Here is a 7,900-nt window from a genome sequence, read left to right as displayed (position 1 = left end):
TTCTTCGAAACCCGCAGCATGGAAGACGTAGGGGTCTGGACAATATTAAAATGAATCTCAGAGAAATAGGATGGGATGGTATGCATTGGATTGATCTGGCTCAGGATACGGGCCCGTTGAAGACTCTTGTGAACACGGTAATAAACCTTCTGGTTCCATAAAATGCTGGAAAATTCTTGAGTAGCTGCAGAATTGGCGGCTTCTCAAGAGAGGCTTAGCTCCATAAGTAAGTAATTGGTTTCCCAAAGACTTAAACTACGAATATTCACATATAATTTGTTATATGTAAATAAATTGTGGAATTGTTAATGATTTTGATTTAGGTATATTTCTGTGAACGTCATCTTTTGATTATGAATTCGACAAATGAAGCCCCGAAATTTGAATCAGTACACTGCTTTTTGTTGCCAGTTGAATTGTAGGGATGTCGAGTTTTTGTAAATTTATTATACCCTGATCTGCTGTCCAGTTGATTTTCAAAATGAAGATACAGCGCAGACAATTCATTATTAACTCCCAAAATTACATAGTGATGTAGTAGTTGGATTTTTAATGTTTTTCTTCTGCGCCAACACTGCAGTCAGTCGCACTGCACAAGCAAGCTGTGTAGCTAAATGTATCCTGCATGTTTTATCGTTATTGAAACATTTTATTCAAGACTCCTCTTAACTAACTTCATGGAGCTGAGCTCTTCTTGAGAAGCCTCCAGTTGTACAGCCAGTCAAGAATTTTATGGAACCGGAATGTTCATTACCTTGTACACAAGAGCCCTCCACTGGTCCCTATCCTGAGCAAGATCAATCCAATCCATACCATCCTATCCTATCTCTCTAAGATCCATTTTAATATTATCCACCCACCTACATCTTGGTCTTCCTAGAGTTCTCTTTCCTTCTGGCTTTACTACCAATATCCCATGTGCAATCTTGTTTGCCTCCATTCGTGCTACATCCCCTGCCTATCTCATCCTCCTTCACATGATCATTCTAATTATTCATGGAGAAGAGTACAAGTTCCTCATTATGTAGGTTTCTCTAACTTTCTGTCACTTAGCCTCCCTTAGGTCCAAATATTCTCCTCAACACCCTGTTCTCAAATACCGTCAATCTGTGTTTCCTCCCTTAACGTCAGAACACTAAATATAACAAAGTGAAAATATTGATTCATTGCATCATTCTGATAAACCGGAAGTAACGCAGTTAGATTTCTGAGCAACTAGAAATAAGTGCAGATTTTCCATTAATGCTTATCAAATTAAGCAAAATATTGTCACGTGTTTATGGCACCGTGACTAATAATAATGGGTTTTGGATTGTATGGTTGGTTTAATTGAAATCATCTTTTACAATTACTCGTAATCACAATCAATTACAGTAATTCACAGTCAATATTCAACCGGACTATTCTTCCGTCTCTCGCTTCATTTTAGTTCTCTCATCTCAAGTCAAAGTCAAAGTCAAAATCAAAGTCATATTTCGACTGACGATCAGTCAGTCAGTAAGTCTTGGTATCGAGCACCCTCCTGGGGCTCATGACCAGGTTTTTATTACTCCTCGACAGTTACGGTCTTGTTTCTGTAGGGCGCCCTCTCTGACGAGAGGATGGGTCTGTCTTTTGTATATGCTGCTGGCCCTTGCCAGCGCAGTGTTTCTAGGGTCCTAGTCCCTTGGGACTTGCGACCTTATTTTACTGTCTCAAATTTGAGACTTCCCTTTTCATCGCCTCCTACGACTCGCAGGGTCACGGTGGAGGTATTCGACCCCGCCTCCACACGATGGTGAGGGCTGTCAGTTCTCTCATCTGATTCTGTACTGTACTAACAGAATCTCGAGGCGGATCCATAGAAAACATACGGTTGCCCAGCAGTGGATATATGCGAACCACATAGAAAACACCTTTTGCGATTTGGTTATATTGTTGCATTTACAGCGCCGTTGAATAGAATGGAATTTAACCTATTGCTACCTGCGTATTTGTTGCCGCGGGAATGTGTTTACAGAGTCGTTGCCTAGAAATTGACCTACATGTCACAATATAAATGTATGATAAAGCAAGGAGAAGGAATTTAAAAGCCAAAAATGTTATTAATTTTAAAATATTTAGGACGAACGAGAGGAACTCTGTCTAATATATCCTGTCAGTGATTTTGTTTTATTTATATTTTTTGAATATCTAATTCAGATTTTTAACCGTTTCAACGTATTGTTTCAAAATATTTTATTCATGTTCGTCATCCTGCTGCCGGGATGTTATTCGCAGATCTATGCGGAAACCGGTCCCTCCCTAAAATACGTTCTGTCAAAAGTCGAACAAAGGGATAAGCCGCGAGTGACGAGTAACATTGTAGTCTGCCTCTGAACAATAACAACACGTTATACGAAGATGAAGAAGAAAATGGAGCCTATACAATGCCCCCCTTCGCATCATAAACATGTCGTCACGTGTTAGAGTGACACTCGACGGGGTTTTTGATTGGATATTAGATGTACTGACCACTTTAATACACAATTTATAATTACAATTAATTACAGCGTCATCGCTGGTCTCAATACTTTACAAATCACTAATGCCCACAGACTAGTGTTCTCAATCTGTTACAGGCTCCACTAGTCATTTCCTGGTAACGGTTTCTAACAGTGGAGATTCTTCAAACTACCGCGCTCAGATCCCCCTGAATGGCGGCTCTTTACTTCACAGACTCCCTAACAGAACTAATTTGGTAGCCCCAGTTGCTTTCCTTATAACTCCTCGACACGTACCGAAATGAAAACACCGTCCATTCTCGTATATTAAACATTTCAGTGATAAAATTTTTATCAAGCCGTTTGCTATCATCGGCCGTCTGTTATTGTTGATTAATAATCTGTTGCATAGCAACGGACACCGTTACGTTATTTGTTTCACAGCCGTTGCCTAGAAACGAACGTTTCATCAGAACCGTTCTCTAGCAACGGCTGTCTCTCTGGCTCCACAGTTCTTTCTTTGAGCAAATACGCCACAGTACGAAAGTATCTTCTTAAAATAATTATTAATCCGGGCATGTGCTGTTTCTATTGAAGATGCATTTGTCACAATTGTGCGAATACCTTGTTAAAGGAAATAAGATTTAAAATAATAGTAGGTCTATAGGAGAGAGTCGTTTCATTGGGTTCTCTCGCTCCTTTTGTCGCCTTATTTGGTCGTCCTTGCAGACGGCCTGGACTCGTCTCCTCTTGAATACAATTCCCAAGTGTTTCCGATTGGAAGCTGTGCAACATTCAATAAACCTCACGTTGCTCTTAGTTCTTATTCCTGAGACCGTCCATCCGGGCGCACTTAAACCTGTAGGATCCAGGAAAATGGGGCTAAAGGGAAGTTAGTTCCTCCCATGATGTTGCAAGTAAAAAAAAAGTTACTTGGAAATCTCTAGGAATACAAAACTCCCTCCGGATATATTCACTAACATTCACTAAAAACACCAGAGCCTATGAAGCCTTCAATAATATTGGCTATTTATCAAGTTACAAGCATTCTGCGAAGTAGCGTAGTTCTCTGAGGCACTATGCTACAAGCCAGAAGGTCGCGGGTTCGAATCCTGATCAGGTGATTTTTCAGTTGACCTAATCCTTCCAGCCGAACTATGACCCTGGGATCGACTCAGCCTCTAACAGATATGAATACCAGGAATCTTCCTGGGGGGTGAAGGGCGGCCGGCGCTTAAGGCTGACAACCTTACCGCCATCTGTGAACCGATTGTCTAGAAAATGTGGGAACCTCGACATCTCACAACCCTATGGGTCTCCACGGCCTGCTACAGGGACAGCTTTATCTATCTATCTATCTATCTATCTATCTATCTATCTATCTATCTGTCTGTCTGTCTGTCTGTCTGTCTGTCTGTCTGTCTGTCTATCTATCTATCTATCTATCTATCTGTGTTCTTCAGTCATTTTGTTGAACCTTGGTCTTTTCTCCAGTTTCTTAATTGTGCACAGACGGTAGGACTCCTTGGACGAGTGATCAGCCCGTCGCAAGGCCTCTACCTAAACACAGGACAACACAAACACAGAATACTGCTACTTTACACGCACGCGAGTGTTATCATATATTGCTACTCCAAACACAAAGCATAATATAAATACATGGTCGATAGAGCAGGAAATGCGAACTGCCTTTTTCATCAGAAAGAAAAGAAAGAAAGGTTCTGAAGAAAGGACTTGATCAAAACAAAAATAATACCGAAGTTAGGTTATGAAACATTTAAAGGAAAATTACAAAAATCAATATTAAAATAATAATAAAAAATATAAAAAGNGTGTGTGTGTGTGTGTGTGTGTGTGTGTATAATGTAAAACATGACAAAGGAAACTTCAAGCATGGAAATATTGCTTATGTCCTGTGTATACATACAGGCAGGATATAATACTTTGTCAAATGTATTTAATATTATACTGAAAGCACATAGGACGAATGCTAGTCACAGTGGCCACGAGGTCTAAGACATGAACCGTATTCGCCAGCTCAAACACTGGGATCGTGGGTTCGATTGTAACTCAAGGTGTGGATGTCTGTGTGTGCGTTTATTCTGTGTTTGTGTAGGTAGTGGTCTTGGGGAGGGCTGATCCATCGTCCGAGGAGTCCTACCGACTGTGTTTTTTTTTTTCCTTTGGCGCTACAGCCCCAATTTGGACCTTGGCCTACCACCATGAAAATATTCGCCTTACCTTCGGTTTACTAGATCTTATACATTCGGTAGGGCTCCTTGGGCGGGTGATCAGCTCGCCGCAAGGCCTCTACTTGTACACAAACACAGGAAAACGCACCGCCCTGAATGGAATTCGAACCCATGAATTCGGCTTCCGAGCGAGCAAAGACAGTCCATGCCTTAGACCGCTCGGCTACAGTGACAAGCTCCCGACTGTGTATATGATTAGAAAACTGAAAATACGGCCAGGGCCCAACAAAGGGCTGTACAGCCACAATAATAATAATAATAATAATAATAATAATAATAATAATAATAATAATAATTATTATTATTATTATTATTATTATTATTATTATTATTATAATTATACTTGAGACCGCTTCAGTGATCTAGTTGACAGAGTTCCTGGCTACATATCCAGAGATCCCGGGTTCGATTCCCGGCGCCACCAGTCTTTCTGTGTAGTGGGTCTGGAACGGGGTCCATTCAGTCTCGTGAGTGTAACTGAGGAGCTATTTTAAGAAAATAGCGGCTCCGGTCTAGAAAACCGAGATAAACGACCGTGGGGAACCGTTGCGGTGAGTATGCAACACCCTCTATCTGCTAACGTTGGCACTAACTTCGCCGACAAGCGGCGGTCTCTCTGTCGGGATAGTTTGCTTGCGGACTACAGGCCACGGAGTTTGTTTTAAGTCTACTTGTAACAAAGAGGAAGTAACAGCTTATAAGCAAAACAATATATAACCAAAATAGATATTATTCGGTGTATGTTTGAAATATTGCAATTGTGAATAAGTCGAGAGTCGTGATCGTGTTCTACATATACCCTGATATCATGCGCACTAGACGGATATCAGTGTTTGCGCATCGACAGACAAGACAAAATAGGATACATGAAAGTAAAATAACGAAATGGAGCATAAATTAGAAAAAAAAATTATATTTGAGCTTTAATTAACACTTCGTATGAAATCTAGCCAATTTTAACTGATAAACGAGGAGCTCACGTATAAACTTACCTACTTCGAATGAAATAAGTGAAATTAATGTAATGCAGTTAAGAGTAAAGAATTATTAAAAAATAATATTGTAACGGATTTGATCAACGCGTTGCCAGGCAGCAGCTCTGTAAACACGGTCCAACACGCAACAGTAGAGGAAACTGGGCCGTGACGGTTAGGGAGGTTTAGTGCTGTGGTGAGCGTGGCTGGGTGGCTTTTTTGCTTTCGTGGCTTTCTCCGCTTATTTCGGGATGTTCTCTCGTGTTTCCCACTAGTCTTCACCTGTATGGTTGGTATGTCACGAGGAGACGCCGTCAAGTCTTGTCGAGAACTACAACTAAACGTCTCATTCAGGAATTACTCGTTGCGGCAAAAATATCGAAACATTTCTCCATGATGGATTCTTTTCTCCAGTCCTTCCATAGCCAAAATTCGTAATCATTTTGGATATATTAATAATGTTATTTATTTCTGTTAATAGCCATAGAAAGTTCTTTCATTTCCAGCTCTCCTCTTCAATTTCGTTACCCCAAAATAGCCCACGAAACCTAATTTATGTGCCAAAGGCAATATATAAAATGTTCAATATTTTAAACTTTATGAAAAAAATAAAACTGTTTATTTATTCGAAAATTGTGCAATGTTGAATACAAATTAATTTGATTCTCTGTTACTCAAATGTCCCTTACCTTGGTTGTCGATTTTTCTTTTATATTAGGCATTGTTATCTTCAACGAAACAAAACTTCAATCTGTAAACAATTTGCGTTTACACGTACAGAACACGAGACGAAGACATGAGGACAAGTGGAAGTTGAAGAGCAGAAGAAAATAGAAATGACTTGGAAAAGCATCTCCTGAGAATTGCCTGCATCCACATTCGTAAACAAGTTAAGGTTTAGAGCCAAGGGGCAAAAGAGATATGGGAACACAGAAGAAGAGATGGAGAGGTTCATACATGATGTCGGAGCAGGCTAGTGGCAGGCTAGTGGCTAACCCTTGGAGTGAAGAAGTGGGAGAAAACGAAGAATAAGGAAAAGAGAAAGGAGAAAGAAAGAAAGAAAGAAAGAAAGAAAGAAAGAAAGAAAGAGAGAAAGAAAGAAAGAAAGAACACGGACACTCAGACACAGATGCCATGCAGTTTCGCCTGCTACAGAATGCTTCTCTCGTTCTGAGAATATAACGCAAATTCTGCGGGTCTTTTAACATATCATAGCCCGGAAAGCTGCTTTATGGGAGTCCATTATTTTTGAAGGTGTGACATCATCATCACGTGACATACTACCAGTGCTGTGGGGAAGGAATGACAATAGGGCCTTTTAACTTCAGTCTATAATCTGATGCTTTCACCTTGACGTGCTCTGCGTTGCGAATAGTAAAACCACACAAATTTTTCACTGTATTAAACCTCGTCTTATAAATCTATCAATCTTGTGACATTGATGGACATTTAAATAAGAAAATAAATTAGAATATGTGTCCTTAATTCGATCGTTCACCCGAAAACCAAATAGAAGGCTGTGAAAAGCCAATAATACTTGACTTACGCCACTAAGTGTAATGCCTCACCCTGTCATAACACATTACTTAAGGGTGTCAAGAAACCGGAAAGAAACTACGAGGAAATGTGCACTTAACGGAGGAGCAATTGCATGTGTCAGTAGGTGTAAAGAATGCCTCTGTTTACACTTGGGGTTGTAAGAAATATCGTATAGCATTGTACAAGTCTGTCTTTGTTCCTGGCGTGTTTGCACGGAAAGTTTACATTAAACAACACAGAGCTTTATAGTTTTATGGTCGTTTGATTAGTTTGTTATTTAATGACTCATTACCAACTACTACGTAATTCGAGTTGATAACGAAGCAGACGAAGGCATCAGGGAAACTAGAAGAAATTAGGAACAAAAGGTCTCTACTTCGAGCTTCGAATTTTTCAGTCTGTATCCTAGTACCGAGGCTTCTTGTTATCTTTCGTGACAAACTTATTTTTTACTGTTAGGCTTTGATAGCCCCATCCCCAACCCCCATTCTAGAAGATCATCCCATATCGGCTGTCCGCGACTACTAAGTCAATATATTCGCAGTAAAGGGCATGTAACACGAATAGGGGAGAAGAGGAACGGGTATAGGATATTGGTGGGAAAGCCAGAAGGAAAGAGACCACTGGGAAGACCAAGGCATAAGTGGGTGGACAATATTAAAATAGATCTTAG

Source organism: Cryptotermes secundus, unplaced genomic scaffold (assembly GCF_002891405.2).
Source record: "Cryptotermes secundus unplaced genomic scaffold, Csec_1.0 scaffold2487, whole genome shotgun sequence".
Taxonomy (NCBI): Eukaryota; Metazoa; Arthropoda; class Insecta; order Blattodea; family Kalotermitidae; genus Cryptotermes; species Cryptotermes secundus.
The sequence above is the reverse complement of the archived record's forward strand: the minus strand, read 5'-3'. Positions refer to the sequence as shown.